The sequence below is a fragment of the Coturnix japonica genome, unplaced genomic scaffold, assembly GCF_054131305.1.
Source record: "Coturnix japonica strain WE unplaced genomic scaffold, WE-NBRP24 Scf062, whole genome shotgun sequence".
Classification (NCBI taxonomy): domain Eukaryota; kingdom Metazoa; phylum Chordata; class Aves; order Galliformes; family Phasianidae; genus Coturnix; species Coturnix japonica.
Window position 1 is genome coordinate 81655 of NW_028188965.1, and position 16683 is coordinate 98337.

General features: G+C 54.3%; 1 protein-coding gene across 27 annotated transcripts in view; it reads left to right on the plus strand.

Annotated features, from left to right (window-relative positions):
- The first annotated feature begins 2032 nt into the window (after window positions 1-2032).
- Window positions 2033-16683, plus strand: part of MEF2D (myocyte enhancer factor 2D) — a 47987-nt gene continuing 33336 nt past the window's right edge. For 7 of the 27 annotated variants that reach the window (XM_085533716.1, XM_015884391.3, XM_015884401.3 and 4 more), the window contains exons 1-3: window positions 2033-2922; window positions 11246-11319; window positions 16523-16568. The gene's annotated coding sequence lies outside the window, so the exon portion shown is untranslated. Of the gene's footprint in view, window positions 3395-3467; window positions 4075-11245; window positions 11320-16522; window positions 16569-16683 lie in introns of those variants that run through there. The other 20 variants (XM_085533715.1, XM_015884394.3, XM_085533706.1 and 17 more) reach the window with 11 other exon arrangements.

Below are 16683 nucleotides of genomic sequence, written 5' to 3' on the forward strand. Positions count from 1 at the left end.
TGGAGACGGTGACGCAGGCAGGACGTCAATGGAGGCTGTGGGAGAATTTAGCCTGGGAGAGGAAGGGAAAGGGGGGGAGGGAGGGAAAGCAGGGAGGGAGGAGAAGGGTGGGTTGGTGGCCCCTGACTCCAATGGGGGCCCACCGAGCATCCCCAGCACCCAGCCAGCCCTGCTGCCCTCCTGCCAGCTGTGAGGGCAAATAATCCGCTCCAGATTGAGCCACGTGAAGGCAATGCTTCCTTCCCAACCCCCCCCCCTCCCCTCCTGCAAAACCCCCAATCCAAGCTGTCACCGCACGTGTGCCACCCTTACGGAGCTGAATGTGACCCCAGGCTGCATCCGTGCTGCTCATCCCCATCCTCAGTGTGCTGTGACACCCTGAGGCTGCAGCCTGGGGGGGACCCATGCATTAATGCAGCCTGGGGGGGGACCCATGCATTGCTGCAGCCTAGGGGACACCCATGCATCGCTGCACCCGGGGGGGGGGGGGGGGGGGGGGGGGGGGGGCATGCATTGCTGCAGCTGGGGGGCAGCCATGCATTGCTGCAGCCTGGGAGGGGACCCATGCATTGCTACAGCCTAGGGGGGACAGCCATGCATTGCTGCACCCTGGGGGGGGGGGACCCATGCATTGCTGCAGCCTGGGGGACTGCCATGCATTGCTGCAGCCTGGGGAGCAGCCATGCATTGCTGCAGCCTGGGGGGGACCCATGCATTGCTGCACCCTGGGGGACACCCACGTCCCCCCTTCCTTGCTTCAGGCTCTGCAGCATCCCATGCATCTGCAACACCCCATCCTGCAGCTGCATGGACACTGCAAACCCAAATGCACCCAAGTCACCACGCTGCAGCCACCAGAGCTGAGCAGGAAAGGAGCAAACAATCGGCTTCCAGATTTTTGGGGCTATTCTAATCCTTTTCCAGCCCCTTACACAGGGTGTAGGTTGGCCGTGTGTGTGTATTGCAGACCCAGGAGCCCTCCCCTCCTACCCGCTGGCACAGAGCAAGGGAAAGCAGTTTCCACTGCAGCAGCTGCACGGAGCCATCAGTGCAGGGTGGGAAGGGAGTTACTCAGCACTTGGTTCCCAAGAGAAAAACACACACACACACACACACACATATACAAAAGCAGCTCGAATATGACTTTCCATAAGGCTTTGGGGTTGGTTGCAATGTCCTCTTCTTCTCGGTCTCCGTCAATATCCTTCTTGCTTTCCTATTTGTGGATCAGCTTTAGAGCTGGGCTGGATCCCAAGTGTTTGGATGTTTTGATTTCTTGGATTGGAAAACAAACTCTGGAGAATCCTTGAGGAAAGGCTGCAAACAGCTCCGGGTTTGGGATGACTAATCCCAATCGTTGCCGAATCCAAAGGGGGGGGCCCTAAAAATAGCTTCATTTCTAACAATAAATAGCAGAAAGTCGCTCGATGACAACAAACAGCCCCAAAAAAGCCAAGTGAGAGCATGGAGGGGTCCATTGGAAATAGGGGGGGGTGGGAAGGAGGCAGCAGGAAGGCAGAGGGGTGGGAAGGGTGAGGGTGCAACACGGTGTCCATATCTGCACTTGTTTTGTTCCAATTTAGGGGCAGCATGAGATGCAATGGATCACAGCTTGCATGTGAGCAACCTCACTGCTTCACAGCTGGGTTTGGAGCATGCAAGTAAAGCTGCAAGGCCATGCATTGCTGTATAGCATCACTTTGCTATGGCCATATTAGCTCTCCCCCCCCCCCCATTGGGACTCTCAGTCCATAGCAAAGATGGGGCCATCCCCACCCTGAGCTGCATTTCTCAGCTTCACCCCCCTGCAGCACGGCCCCGTGTTACATAACTCACTGCTGCCTTTCCCCCTCCCACACCCAGTGCATTGCAAAACCTCCCATCCATCCATCCATCCCCCCCCCCCAATTCAATGCCACTCGTTCCCCTTGGCTGGGTGGGTGTGGGGTGAAGTGTTGGGACCCCACAGCATCACCAGCACTGCTGGCATCCCATGGCTGTGACACCCAGGGGGTAGTGGGGGAGATGGGGGCGGTCTGTGGGTGATGGTGAATGGGGCAGCTGGGGGGGGGTCTGTGGGTGAGGGTGAATGGGGCAGCTGGGGGGGGGGGTCTGTGTGTGAGGGTGAATGGGGCAGATGGGGGGGGGGTCTGTGGGTGATGGTGAATGGGGCAGCTGGGGGGGGTCTATGGGTGGGGGTCTGTAGGTGATGTTGAATGGGGCAGATGGGGGGGGGTCTGTGGGTGATGTTGAATAGACACCCACCACCATACGAGCATCCTTAGGACAGCGAAGCCCCCAGCCCACATTACCCACACTGAACCCCAACCCATCACACACAGCACTTCCATCCCACGCTTTGGATGCACCTGCTGACCCCATTTACACCCCAATACCCAACAGCATCGATTCCTTCTGGCCCCTATTACAGTCTGGGGTACAACATCCCAATCACAACATGGACCCCCAGATCTGGGCACCTTCCAGACCCACACAGTGGGGCACACACCTTCCATACCCACACAGTGGGGCCAAGCCGAACCCATAGCATCACATAACACCTAGTGGGGAAGGGGAGGGGGGTCGATATTAAAAGGGGGGTGGTCGCACCTCCTCCTCTCATCCCATCTCCCACCAACCACCTCCCTCCGATCTCCCCGTCCCATATCGGCGTTAGGAGGAGCTCGGGGCCATCCGTTCTCATTCGGGCCGTACCCAAAACCTCCTTCCCCCCCTTTTTTTTTCTCTTCGTTTCCTCCACGTCGCAGCGGCCATTGGTTCCTGTCGGCGCCGCGTCCTGACGCTGGGGCTGGGGTTGGGGCTGGGCCGGCCCCGGAGATGGTCGCTCTCTACCGGCAGCGCCGCATCCCCCGTAGGAGGCTCCGTGAAGACCCCCCCCCACCTCGTTCCTCTCCTCCCCAGGTGGGTCCCAGCTTTATATTTATTTGGGTTCCCCCCCCCTTTTTTTCCCCCCCCTTCTCCCAAGCTGCTTTTTAGCTTTCCCTTCCCATCCATATCCCACCCATATCCATCCATCCCTATGATATTTTTTTTTCTCCGCCGTGTTTACTTCCGAGAAAGGCCGCTTTGCTTTTAGCAATGCCCCCCCCCCCCATATCAACCCCCCCACCCCTACCAACCCCCCAACCCCAACTCAACCCAACACCCCCCCCCTATATCCATCCCCCCACCCCTTTCCCCACCCCCCATAGTCGAACCTCACCGCGGTGGGGGCGGAGAGCACATCCTCCCCCCCCCCCCCAACTAACAAACCATCCCCCCCCCCCCGCCGCTTCAAAACAAACCCGTCACCAAAATGGTGCAGAGGTGACGGAGGGAGAGAGGGAGGAAGGGGAAGAAGAAGGGGAAGAAGTGCCCGGCGTTATAGGGACAGGTGAGAAGGGGGTCGATGGGGAGGGGGGGGGTATCCCCTATGGGCGCTGCGTGTTGGAGGGGGGGGGGGGTTGATTGGCAAGAGCAGCTTTAGGGTGAAGCGAGCGGTGCCTTGGCCGGCTGCCTCTATGGGGCTGACAGCTGCGATTGTTTGTTCCCTCGGCCCCTCCTGGGGGGGTTGGGGGTGGTGAGGGGGGGTCCCACATCTCCTCCGCCGTTGGTGTCCGGTCGGTGCCCCCGGCTTTGAGCGCTGCGTGGTTCGGGGACGGCCCGAGGTGGCCGCTGTCCGATCTTCTTCTTCCCTTCCCCATCTCGTTCATCGGCTCCGTTCTTGCGTTTTATTTCGTGTTTCGTTTTATTATTGCGTTTTACATTTTCACCTCGCGCAGCCAGCGCTTCCCTCCTCATCCTTTCCCCACTGCTCCGAGGGGGGCCCTTCCTCCCTTCTTCTTCTTCCTCCCTTCCTCCCTTTTCCTCCCGGTTGCTGCCAATCCCCGCAGCCCCCTCCCTCTTGGCCAGCCCTATAGCTTCCCCCCCCCTCTTTTCCCCCCAATCAACCCTCGTGGCTTTTTCATGCTGCCCATTCTCTGCCACCCAAGGGACGGGGCTGTCCCACCCCCAGCACGTTGCCACCCTCCCTTCTCCCCCTCCTCCAAACGATGAGCAGCACTTCGGGTGCAGGTAAGCTCAATATTCCCTTCCCTGCTACCCATAGGGTTACCCTGGGGAGCAACCCCTTCCCTTCCTCCCTCCATTGGGGGGCTTATGAAGGTCACAGACCTTTGGAAGCTCCTGGCTTTTCTCCCTCCCCTCCCTTTGCCCTTCAGCTCTTTGCAGTTGTCGTGCTGTCTTTGGGGTTGAGGCATCCCACACTTGTGCTGGGCTTCAAGCAGGTGCTGTATGTCCCCAGGGTGGCTTTGCTTTAGGGAACACAGGGGCTCCGATTTCGATGGCACCGTCGGCACAGGGCAGAGGGACGCAGTGATTGAGTATATGGGGGTGAGATATATGGGGTGAGATATATGGGGTGAGATATATGGGGTGAGATATATGGGGCACAGCTCTCATGGCTTCTGCCCTATGGATCTCGGTCAGACTTGGGTTCTTATTGAGCTGGGCTTTGTCACTGTGTGACCTTGGTGTCCCAATGCCAGTTATGGTGGTGCTGTGATGTGGCCTAATGTGGGCTTTGCTAATTGGGGTCTGATTCTCATTTACTCCCCAACCCATTTTATCTTGCAACTCCGACGATGTAAAGGAGCCTAAATATGGTCATAAAGCACAACCACACCGAGGTCCCTCTGTGTTGCTGGGGCCGTGGAAAAGCATCTTTGTGCAAAGGAGAACAAAGCCCTGAAGTGTGGATGGGGAGCAAGAGTGTGACCTGGCATCCACAGCCAGCTCAATGCACAGGGTATATATATGGCACATGGGGATAACAACACTCCTGGGGGCTGTAGGATGATATGGGGACAGCTGTGCCACCCCTATGGCCCTTTGCAATGTATTTAAACCTGCAAGCATTCAGCAATGGGAAGTTTGCTCCTTGTTATGGGTGGCATTGGACCTGATGCACGACGCCACCCATGTCCCATAGTTTAGCTGTGATTTATGCTGCCTTGCATGGAAGGGGCAATGCAAGGCACATAACGATGCCATGCAGCACATCAAGGCGTCCCTTAAACCCTTAAACCCCCACCATATAAAATGCATTGAGCTGACGTGGGTGCCCTGAGTGCACAAGCTGTGCTGGACTTCCCTAAAGCTAAAAATACCCCCATGTCTCACCCCAGCACTGTCCCATCAGTGGGTTCTCCAGCCTATGGGGCTCTGTGGCTGTTTTATAGTCCCTATGGGGCTGAGCTGGTGATGGGGTGGCAGGTGATGACCCTACATTGCAGTGCATGGCTGCAATGAGTCACTGCAGGGCAATGGTGATGACTGGGTGCCATAGGGGTGGGCACCCTATACCCCTTTATTTCCCTGCTTCATAATGGGGTTCAACCCCTCATACCCCCCACTTTTACACTCTCTTTTGCTGCTCCTCATGTTTCCTTCCCTCTTATCCCCCCCAATTCCAACACTTTCTCATTAGCAAAACATTTAATCATTGGGTTTGATCAGAACTCAGGCAGCTCCGGAAGGACCTCGAGGTTCTCCCTGCACCTCGGTTGAGCAGCAGTTTGCTTTTGCTTTCAAGATGGATCAAGCCTCCTGCCTGCCTGCAACCGCTGCCTTCTCAGAGCTGTCACTTTTCATCTCCTGCATTGCTTCTGTTTGCTCGTGCTTTTTCTCTCCTTGCTCCTGCTTTTGCTCCCCACCACGTTAAATAAGGGGTATGGGAGCAACGCAACGCTTCGGCACCGAAAAGAGTGGGGTGAAGGTTTGCAACGCTCATAGCAAAGCAGGGATTTGCTCCGCAGCTTTGCTTTCTCTTTGCAAAGATGTGGGGACATTGAGGGGTTTGCATGGGGGAAAAAACTCATCCCATTTTGCACCTATTCCATAGGGATCTATGGGGGTCTGTGTGCCCCCGTGCACAGCTCAGCTGTGTGTTGAGCAGTGCACGTGTTCTCATTGCAACATGCAATGAAGTGCTGGTTTTCCTCGAGCTCCTTGGTGTTGTAGAGCACAGCAGCCGTGTTCCCAGCTCTCTTTGCTATCATTGAGCAGTGTTCGCTTTGGGTTGCAGGGCAGCGTTGGGTTCTGCTCAGCTGCATAGAGCTGGGTGTGTTGTAAGGGGCAATAAGGATCAATAGGGGCAGAGTGGAACAGTAGGGATAGTAAGGATCAATAGGAGCAGAGTGGGGTAGTAGGGATAGTAAGGATTGATGGGGCAGAGTGGGGCAATAGGAGCAATAAGGATCAATAGGGGTAGAGTGGGGCAATAGGAGCAATAAGGATCAATAGGGGCAGAGTGGGGCAATAGGAGCAATAAGGATCAATAGGGGCAGAGTGGGGCAATAGGAGCAATAAGGATCAATAGGGGCAGAGTGGGGCAATAGGAGCAATAAGGATCAATAGGGGTAGAGTGGGGCAATAGGAGCAATAAGGATCAATAGGGGTAGAGTGGGGCAATAGGAGCAATAAGGATCAGTAGGGGCAGAGTGGGGCAATAGGAACAATAAGGATCAATAGGGGCAGAGTGGGGCAGTAGGAGCAATAAGGATCAATAGGGGCAGAGTGGGGCAATAGGAGCAATAAGGATCAATAGGGGCAGAGTGGGGCAATAGAAGCAATAAGGATCAATAGGGGTAGAGTGGGGCAATAGGAGCAATAAGGATCAATAGGGGCAGAGTGGGGCAATAGAAGCAATAAGGATCAATAGGGGCAGAGTGGGGCAATAGAAGCAATAAGGATCAATAAGGGTAGAGGGGGGCAATAGGAGCAATAAGGATCAATAGGGGCAGAGTGGGGCAATAGGAGCAATAAGGATCAATAGGGGTAGAGTGGGGCAGTAGGAGCAATAAGGATCAATAGAGGCAGAGTGGGGCAATAGGAGCAATAAGGATCAATAGGGGCAGAGTGGGGCAATAGGAGCAATAAGGATCAATAGGGGTAGAGTGGGGCAATAGGAGCAATAAGAGCAGTGGGGACAGAGAGGAGCAATAGGGGCAGAGTGGGTCAGTGGGGCAATAGGGATCAATAGGGACAATAAGAATCAATGGGGCAGAGTGGGGTGATCAGGGGCAGTAGGTGCAGTTATCTGTTCCCATTGGTCTCACAAATAATGGGGATGATTTGGGGTTGTGGTTGGAACCTCCAGATTCAGGTTGGCCTTATCCTGCCCTGGGATACAGCAGAGATTCATAGGGAGGGATTCCTGCCCTTGAGAAAACTGTGTTGGAAGAGAGTTGATTCGGATAACAAGGGACTGGCCCATGCTGGGTGCTTTAATATCTTGCTCTGCTTTGCTGATGTGCAGCAGTGGATCGAAATTTGGCCTCACCTGCTCCAGGTTTTGCCTTTGGACAATGCAATGAATGCATGGGGCTGCAGGGACTGAGCTTGCTCCCTCCCCATGCACTGCACCTCTCTTCTTACTCACTCATTCCAATATACCCCAATATACCAATATACAGAACGCAGCCGGGAGCTGCTCTCCGAGCCTTTTCTTTTTGCTAAAATAGAAGCAGAACAAATGGTCGGAGCGAGATCCTGGTTGTGAAGGCAGCCAAGGCTTTTCCTGCAGCAGCTGGTGGCTGGTATGCTGCGTCTTGCTCCCTTCAGCAAAGCTGCTTGATAGAGCTGGCATTTTACTGCAAGGAGGGGGGAGAGAAGCATCTGTCTTTAGGGTGGTGTTGGTGCTTGGCATGCACTCCATGCTTGCTGCACACCAGGCTTTGTATGGTGGGGATGCTGAGGTCACCCCGATGCTCCCCCCCCACCTTCCCATCCCCATCCCCAGTCATTATGTTGGGTTTTCTCGGCATTGGTTGAGAATCGGTTGAGCAGGGTGGATCAATGGGGGCAATAAGGAGCAATAGGGGTAGTTAGGATCAGTAGGGGGCAGTAAGGATCAGTAGGGGCAGAGTGGGGCAGTAGGAGCAATAAGAATCAATAGGGGTAGAGTGGGGCAGTAGGAGCAGTAAGGATCAATAGGGGTAGAGTGGGGCAATAGGAGCAATAAGGATCAATAGGGGTAGAGTGGGGCAATAGGAGCAATAAGGATCAATAGGGGCAGAGTGGGGCAATAGAAGCAATAAGGATCAATAGGGGTAGAGTGGGGCAATAGGAGCAATAAGGATCAATAGGGGCAGAGTGGGGCAGTAGGAGCAATAAGGATCAATAGGGGCAGAGTGGGGCAATAGGAGCAATAAGGATCAATAGGGGTAGAGTGGGGCAGTAGGAGCAATAAGGATCAATAGGGGCAGAGTGGGGCAATAGGAGCAATAAGGATCAATAGGGGCAGAGTGGGGCAGTAGGAGCAAAAAGGATCAATAGGGGCAGAGTGGGGCAATAGGAGCAATAAGGATCAATAGGGGCAGAGTGGGGCAATAGGAGCAATAAGGATCAATAGGGGCAGAGTGGGGCAATAAGGATCAATAGGGGTAGAGTGGGGCAATAGGAGCAATAAGGATCAATAGGGGTAGAGTGGGGCAGTAGGAGCAATAAGGATCAATAGGGGCAGAGTGGGGCAATAGGAGCAATAAGGATCAATAGGGGCAGAGTGGGGCAATAGGAGCAATAAGGATCAATAGGGGCAGAGTGGGGCAATAGAAGCAATAAGGATCAATAGGGGTAGAGTGGGGTAATAGGAGCAATAAGGATCAATAGGGGTAGAGTGGGGCAATAAGGATCAATAGGGGCAGAGTGGGGCAATAGGAGCAATAAGGATCAATAGGGGCAGAGTGGGGCAATAGGAGCAATAAGGATCAATAGGGGTAGAGTGGGGTAATAGGAGCAATAAGGATCAATAGGGGCAGAGTGGGGCAATAGGAGCAATAAGGATCAATAGGGGCAGAGTGGGGCAATAAGGATCAATAGGGGCAGAGTGGGGCAGTAGGAGCAATAAGGATCAATAGGGGCAGAGTGGGGCAATAAGGATCAATAGGGGCAGAGTGGGGTAATAGGAGCAATAAGGATCAATAGGGGTAGAGTGGGGCAATAGGAGCAGTAAGGATCAATAGGGGCAGAGTGGGGCAATAGGAGCAATAAGGATCAATAGGGGTAGAGTGGGGCAGTAGGAGCAATAAGGATCAATAGGGGTAGAGTGGGGCAATAGGAGCAATAAGGATCAATAGGGGTAGAGTGGGGCAATAGGAGCAATAAGGATCAATAGGGGCAGAGTGGGGCAATAGGAGCAATAAGGATCAATAGGGGCAGAGTGGGGCAATAGGAGCAATAAGGATCAATAGGGGTAGAGTGGGGCAATAGGAGCAATAAGGATCAATAGGGGTAGAGTGGGGCAATAGGAGCAATAAGGATCAATAGGGGTAGACTTTGGTCTTTGGGGTCTTTAGGGCTTTCTGGCTCCCCTTGGGACTTGCTTACAGGTCACAGCCCATCTTATTTTGATTGGTGTGACTTTTTTGGCTATCTCATATCACTGTGGGTTGGGAAGGGGTGCAGGAAGGGAGCTGGTTTGTCATGCACGACGGTGGGATTTGCTTCATTCCTATGCAACAGCAGCAATTGGAGCTCCAGCATCAACCCAACACCCTCCAATTCACCCCCACCAACCCTGGGGGTCCTTGGGACCAGAGCTGGGAGCACCCATGGGCATCCCAGGGAGCAGCAGGCCATGAATCCCACCTTAAATCCCATTGGGATGGGATCCCACCTGCAACCCCAATATTGGCAGAGCAATGTGAGCACAGCAAACCCCATGGGTTGGGAGGACCTCATCACCCTGATGGAGCCTGGGTGCTGCTTTGGGTGCTGCTTGTGTCTTACTTATCCCTTCCATAAGTCCCCAATGCAGCTCGTCTGTGTTTTCAGCCCCCTTCTCCCAACCATTCTCACACTCAAGTCTGTAATGCTGAAATTATGGCATCGCCGTGTGTTTCCCTGGCAACTTGCAGGGATGTATTTAAAAAAGAAGGGGAGGAAAAAAAATATATATATATATATAAAGAAAGGCCCAGGAGCCTTGTGAGGATTATGACTTCACTGAGGGATCAGGCTGGAGGGGAATCTGGGTCAGGCTGCTCTTCCCATCCCCTGTCATTTCTATGGCCATAGCAGGGCACAGCCACCCATGGGTGCCCCCAGTCAGCACCTTAGGGTGCTGTGATCTATAGGCATGAGTTCAGCTGCCCCCATCCATGCAGTAGCAGAGCAGCTGGGGGTCAATATGGCTGCAGCCCCCCCTAACCCCATCCACTTTTCCATCTCAAGCCCCATTGCAAAGCACTCATTGCCTTCCAAAGCTGCTCTCCCCATCCACCCCCATTTCCCCCCCCTCCGGCTCTTTGTGCATTTAGAGTTTTCTCTCTCATCCCCCAAAATAAACAGGAGTGTGGTGGGGTGGGTTCTTTTCTTTTTTTTCCCTCTTTTTCCACACCCCCAGAGCCGCTGTTGCTGGTGGCAGGAAGCCCAGACTCCGTAGGAACTCAGAAATGCTGCAGCTCCAAGCCCTGGCTGCCCTCTTGCTTTCGCAATCTTGGGGAAGGGGTGGGGGGGGAATAAAATGGGAGGGGATGTATCCTATATACATACATATATATTATGTATTAAAGACTTCTAGGCTTTCTCACCAGTGGGGACGTGCAGGTGGAGATTTCTTCTGTAAGTTCCTCCATTTTTAGGGCTGTGCTGGAAGGGGGGGGGCAATAGGTTGGGGGGGGGGGCTGCATTGACCCCCATTGAGACCAAGGGGGGGTTCAGCTCAAGTGATGCCGAGCTCCAAATCACCACCATGAGATCTCAAAGCTGGGATGGATACAGCATCCCAATGATGGATGGGATCTCATGGGCAGGACCAAGGGATGTATTTTTCTTTCTCATTTTATAGCTGGTTTTCTCAAGACTTTTGGGGCAGGGAGGGGACGGGGCCGTGTCTCTGTAAGATCTGATAAGGGTGAGATGCCTGCAAAGAGAATTCCTCGCAGATCATTTATTTATACCTCCGCCTGCGTCACTGGTAAACATCTGGATTCACTCCAGACATCTTCATCTGCTCCGTTCTATGGGCTCCAATGTGGATCTTGGTCACATCCCCTTATGGATGTATTGCTTTGGCTGTAGTTTGGGGTGGGTTTTTGGGGTACTTGGGGTTCAACACCACGCTGGGCTGAACATTGAGCAGCAGAATGGTCTTATAGCATATGGATATAGGGGGAGGGGGGTTAAAAACCCTGCAGCTAGCAAAAGGAAAGAGCAGCCCCAACCGTGTTGCTTTCTGTTTTAGAACGGAGCCGTTTTGCTTTTTTGGATGGAGCAGCATCCCGACCTTTCTGCACGCGCTGCGCCGAGCTCTGCGAGGTGAGGGGCTGACTCCGTGTTTGCATTAAGGCCCAGGTTAATCTTATTCAATTACTTGGCCCCTAAATGGGAGCTGAGGAACTTTGGTGTAAGAGCAGCACTCGGGAGCAGAGCATCGCTCTGCAGCTGGGATGCAGATGGAGGGGTAAAGGCGGCTGCTGCGCCCACAGCCTTCATCTCTTTGAAAGTGCATTTTGCTAATCCTTCATTAGGTTCTCATTGTGAGCTCGTTATCCTGTTAGGGCTTAGGGTTGTTGCAGGCATTTGGCCCAGCTCTGCGTCGTCGGTGCCCCAGGTCTTGTTGCGGGGTGGTTGCAAGAAGCAAAGCGAAGCCTTGCACACCCATGTGTGTGTGTGTGCAAACCAGGAAGGGATGAGCCAGAGCTTGGAAATAAGCTCAGCTTTATCTGGTTGCATATAAAAACCATTGTGGCCAGTGAGAGGGAAGGGGTTCCTGTCTTCCCCCCCCTCTAAATAAATGTTTGGTGGGGTTTTTTTTTGCCCTCTTGATTCTCTTTTTTGCTGTGGAATGTGGATTTGGGGGCTGGATGTTGCTGCTTTCTTCCTGCCCTCTGCTATGGGAGGTGCTGGGCTGTGTGTCCTTGGCCCCTTCTGACTCTCAGCTGATAAAAAATGAGCCTAAGAATGCAAAAAAGCCTCAACCTGAGGGTGCCTTTGTGCTGTGCTGCAGCAGTTTGACCTGATGCAGCCCTGGAAGGAGGTGGGTGGCTTTGCTGAAGGAGATGGGGCTGGGAAAGCAATGCCATTTCCAGGTGGATACGCAGCATGTTGCAGCCCTTCTGTGTGCTGTAATGCATGGAGATGGGAGCTGGGAAACCTTCTGCTTCGGTGGAGTTCTGTTCTCATGGAGCTGCAGTTTCCATGCAGGGGAACAACAGGATTGCATCCCCCACCAGATAGAAAAGAATGCGACGTGAGCAGGAGCAGAAGGAAGGGGCCAAGCACAGAGAACTCAAAGCGAAAAGAGTTATTATTAAGAGACCAAAAATCCCTTTTATTGACCCAAAGAGACGACCGTGGAGCAAAATCCCCTCCGAAAAGACGTTCCCCCACTATCTTAAATCCAAACGTGGTCGTTATTATTTTTGCTTTTAAGCAGCCAGGACCTGGAAATTCATGTTTTGGGGGGGGGGGGGGGGGAAAGCTGTGGCCCCATTGAGCCCAAATGACTGAGACCTTCTGCTTTCTGCCCACAAAATCCCCCTCCTCCTCCAAAATCTCTGCGTGGGCGCAGTGACGGCAGAGCTCAGATCCCTGCAGGAGGAAGGAGTGGGGTTGGGGGTTGGGGGGTGGGGGGGATGTGGGAACCATGGTTGTGGAATGGGAAGAGATGGAGGTGACAAAGCTTTGGGGTGGGATCCATCTGTGTCCTGTGGAGTCAATGGGGGTCCTTGCATCCCTGCTGTATCCTGGGGCTTGGGGTTGGGAACTGTAATGATGCATCCAGGATGGTTTTAGAGCTCAGGCCTGGAATTTTTGGGGCTGGGATCTGCATTTCTGCCTCTGGGCACCTCAGGGCTGATGTTCATCTCATAGTGGGGCCAGCTGGTACCTTGGTCCCCAGTTACCCCCCCTTGCTCCCAGTTGCTTTGCTTGGGGGAAGCACAGATTTTGCAGCACCACCAGCGTTCTGATTGCACACCCCCCCTGCAGCCATTCAGGTTTGTAAAGTACTGGGGGAGGTGGGCACAAAGCAGCCCCTCCCAATGCATCCTGCCCTATTTATCAGGCTGACCGTGTTTCTTTGGTCTCCATAGAGCCACTATGGGGGTCGGGTGGGGGCTATGGGCAGACATGGGGGGTGCTGAGAGCTGCTGACTCAGGCAGAGCACAGTGAGGGACCCATGCATTGCTCCTCGTTATCACTGTTGTCTCCTGTCCTGCTGGACCTCTGTGCCCAGTGGCCGTGGAGTTTGGACTGGGTGCTGGCGGGTGCAGGGTCAATGGGTGCTCGGTCAAGATGCACGTGGCCAGTTGTGTGCTGGGAAGGGCTGAGTGCTTGCCCTGAGCCAGGCAAATCCATACAGAACCTCAAGGTTTGCTCAGTCAACCAGAAAGGGGGTTGTTCCCAAATGGGAGAGCATGGAGTTGATGCTTTTCTTCACCTGCACCAGGCATCTGCTTGGCAATTCATGCACCATGTGTGTAGATATGGTGCTGCACAGCACCCATTGCTGCCCTGGGGGTTCCTCAGCCTTGCAATGCTGCCATGATGTGAGTTCCAAATGAGTTTGGGAAATGAAGCTTCAGTGCTGCAATGCAATGGGGGCACCCGATGCTCTGCTTGGCATCCAGAGCCAAGGGAGCTGGGTGCTGAGATGGGTGCCAGCAGGTGGCAATGTGACCAGAGGCATCATAGGGCAAACACTGGGTGCTGCAGGCATCCCTGTTTTAGCACATGGGCAGGAGCCCATTTGGTTTCTCCATCAATCACACCCAAATGGGTTTGGGGTTCATTTCAATCTGGCTCAGCAGCATGGGGCTGTGCTGAGCTATGCCTATGGCTGTGCTGAGTACTATGCACATAGAAGCCATGCCCAGGGACAGGAGTGCTGTGACCCACCATTGCCCATCCCTCATCCCACGCTTGCCCCTTGATCCCATTGAGACGTGATGCTTTGATACCAGCCCTATGCCCTCAACCCACCCCCACGTCCACCCAGCTGCAGGTTTCGCTTCTTCATCTCCAACACCAAAGGGGGAACTTGGCCAACGAGAGCGAAACTCAGCGGCTGCAACGGTTGCACCCTCACGCAGCCCCCGTCAGCCCTCCATGTGCCCTGGGGCCTCGGGGGGACCCACAGCTCCCACTGCCCCCTGTGCCCTTTTGGCTTCTCCCTTCCCATACTCAGTATGCAAAGGCCAATTAATAACAAGCTCAATGAGCAGAATGAAGTTTCCAATGGTGGTTTGAGCTAAAGATCCACCTTAGGAGCCTCTGTTTTATGGGTGGATGGTTTGGGGCCGGCTCTGTTAGCCGTGGTGATGGATGGTGAAGCGGGGCTCAGCACAGGGGGAAGTTTGGGTTTAGAGCCCAAATGCTTTGTGGCCCCGGACCCGTTGCTAGAGGAAACATGGAAAGGGGAAGGAGGGATTGTGGTTGGGCAGCTCTTCCCCTCTGCAATCTGAGTCTCTGTCTTGGTCCCTGGCACTGACTGTGCCCCCACCCCCCCCTAATAATGCCCCCACATTGGCATGGGCTGATGGTGGCCCAGGGGGGCACAGTGCCATGCACAGATCTCCCTGCAGCCGGGCTTTGCTGCGGAGCTAAGCTCACATCTGCCACTAATTGGCTCTAATGAGGTGGCTGAGCATCTCACAGCCTGCCATGAAGCTGTCCCAGCCACCCAACTCCATAGGCTAAAGGAGGGGACATGAACTTTGTGCCATGGGGTTGTGCTGCCCACACAGAGCGAAACCACATCTCCAGCTTCCGAACAGGAACAGATTTCTTTTGTCTGCTCAGCGTTTCTTTTTGGGGGGTGAATGCTGGACAAAAAAACCCTTGCTTGCTTTCTCTCTCCTCCTTTTCCTTCCCCTTGTTTTGTTGTGTTCCTTTTCTTTCTCCCCACTTTGATTTGCTCCACGAGAAGGTGATGTCAGCTGCTTTAAATAAGCAGCCGCCGGTGTTATCTCTGCTTATGGCTTTTCTGCACCGGTCCAGGCTTAGCTGGGCAGTGCATGGCTGAATGCTTGGCTGCTGCTGCATGCTTAGGGTGTGAGCCCTGCCCATGCATTCACACATCCTCCACCCTGCTCCCATGTGAGCAGTGACACAGCTTGATGATGCCCTGCATTATGTTGTGACCATGCAGCTTGTAAGCCTTGAAAGCAGGAGCATGGGTTGCATTGCTGCATGCCCTGGATGCACAAGGGGTTGCACTGCTGCATGCCCTGGATGCACAAGGGGTTGCACTGCTGCATGCCCTGGATGCACAAGGGGCTGCACTGCTGCATGCCCTGGATGCACAAGGGGCTGCACTGCTGCATGCCCTGGATGCATAAGAGGTTGCACTGCTGCATGCCCTGGATGCACAAGGGGTTGCGCTGCTGCATGCACAAGGGGTTGTGCTGCTGCACGCCCTGGATGCACAAGGGGCTGCACTGCTGCATGCCCTGGATGCGCAAGGGGCCGCATTGCTGCATGCCCTGGGTGCATAAGAGGTTGCACTGCTGCATGCCCTGGATGCACAAGGGGTTGCACTGCTGCATGCCCTGGATGCACAAGGGGTTGCAGTGCTGCATGCACAAGGGGTTGCACTGCTGCATGCCCTGGATGCACAAGGGGTTGCACTGCTGCATGCCCTGGATGCACAAGGGGCTGCACTGCTGCATGCCCTGGATGCACAAGGGGTTGCACTGCTGCATGCTCTGGATGCGCAAGGGGTTGCACTGCTGCATGCCCTGGATGCACAAGGGGTTGCACTGCTGCGTGCTCTGCATGCACAAGGTGAAGCCCCTGCAGCTTACCTGCTCTGCTCCCTCACTTTGCAGGTCACATCTCTTTTTTCATGCAAGGAAATCAAGGGTTGTCCTTTATGGAGCTTATGTTTAACCAGCTCTGGCCACTAAAGCAGGTGCAAAAGGGAGAGTAAAGCTGGAGCTCCCCATCCTTAATGCAGAGCTGGGATGAGCATGAGGCTGATAGAAAGCATGGGATAGATGCACACAGATAGAGGCCTCATCAGGTTCCTTTTGCCCCCAGCCCAGCCATGTTCTCCCTGGTCCAGCTTCATTCAGGCTGAGTTTTGTAATGTCAGGAAGTGAGCTGGCTGTGGGAGGGGAGGCAGTGGGAGCAGAGGCTGCTTTGTGGTTGGAATGGAGGATGCCGGAAAGCTGAGCACAATTCCTCCCTTGGGTGAGGCTGCAGCTCAGCTTGGAGCTGGCACACAGCATCTTTGGGGTCCCTTTTTGTGCCTTATTTTCCTCTTAGTGGCTTTTCATTGCTAGGATAGGGCTGATAAATGAGAGTCCTGCATGGCTCAGCTTCAAGCTGTGCTGGGGTTGTGCAGGAGCCTCTGCACGTTTGCACTTGGAGCTTCATCCCACCTGCAGTTTCCAAGCTGGGGTTTGAGGCTGCAAAATGCACAGACCCCAACCCTTGGGTCTCTGCTTACCCATAGGCTTCTCCATTTGCTGCCTGCTTCCTTGCAGCTCACGGCCATCCCCTTTTCTTTTGCAGCCTGGTCGATGCTCGGTGGCTGAAGCTGCAGGTGTCTGCATTGCAGGTAGGACCACTCCCAAACCATCCCCATGCACCAGCATGGCCATCCCCAACATCCCAAAGCAAATAAATAGGCACAGAGCAATGGCAAAGCAGGGAAAGCAGGGCAGCCGAGGACA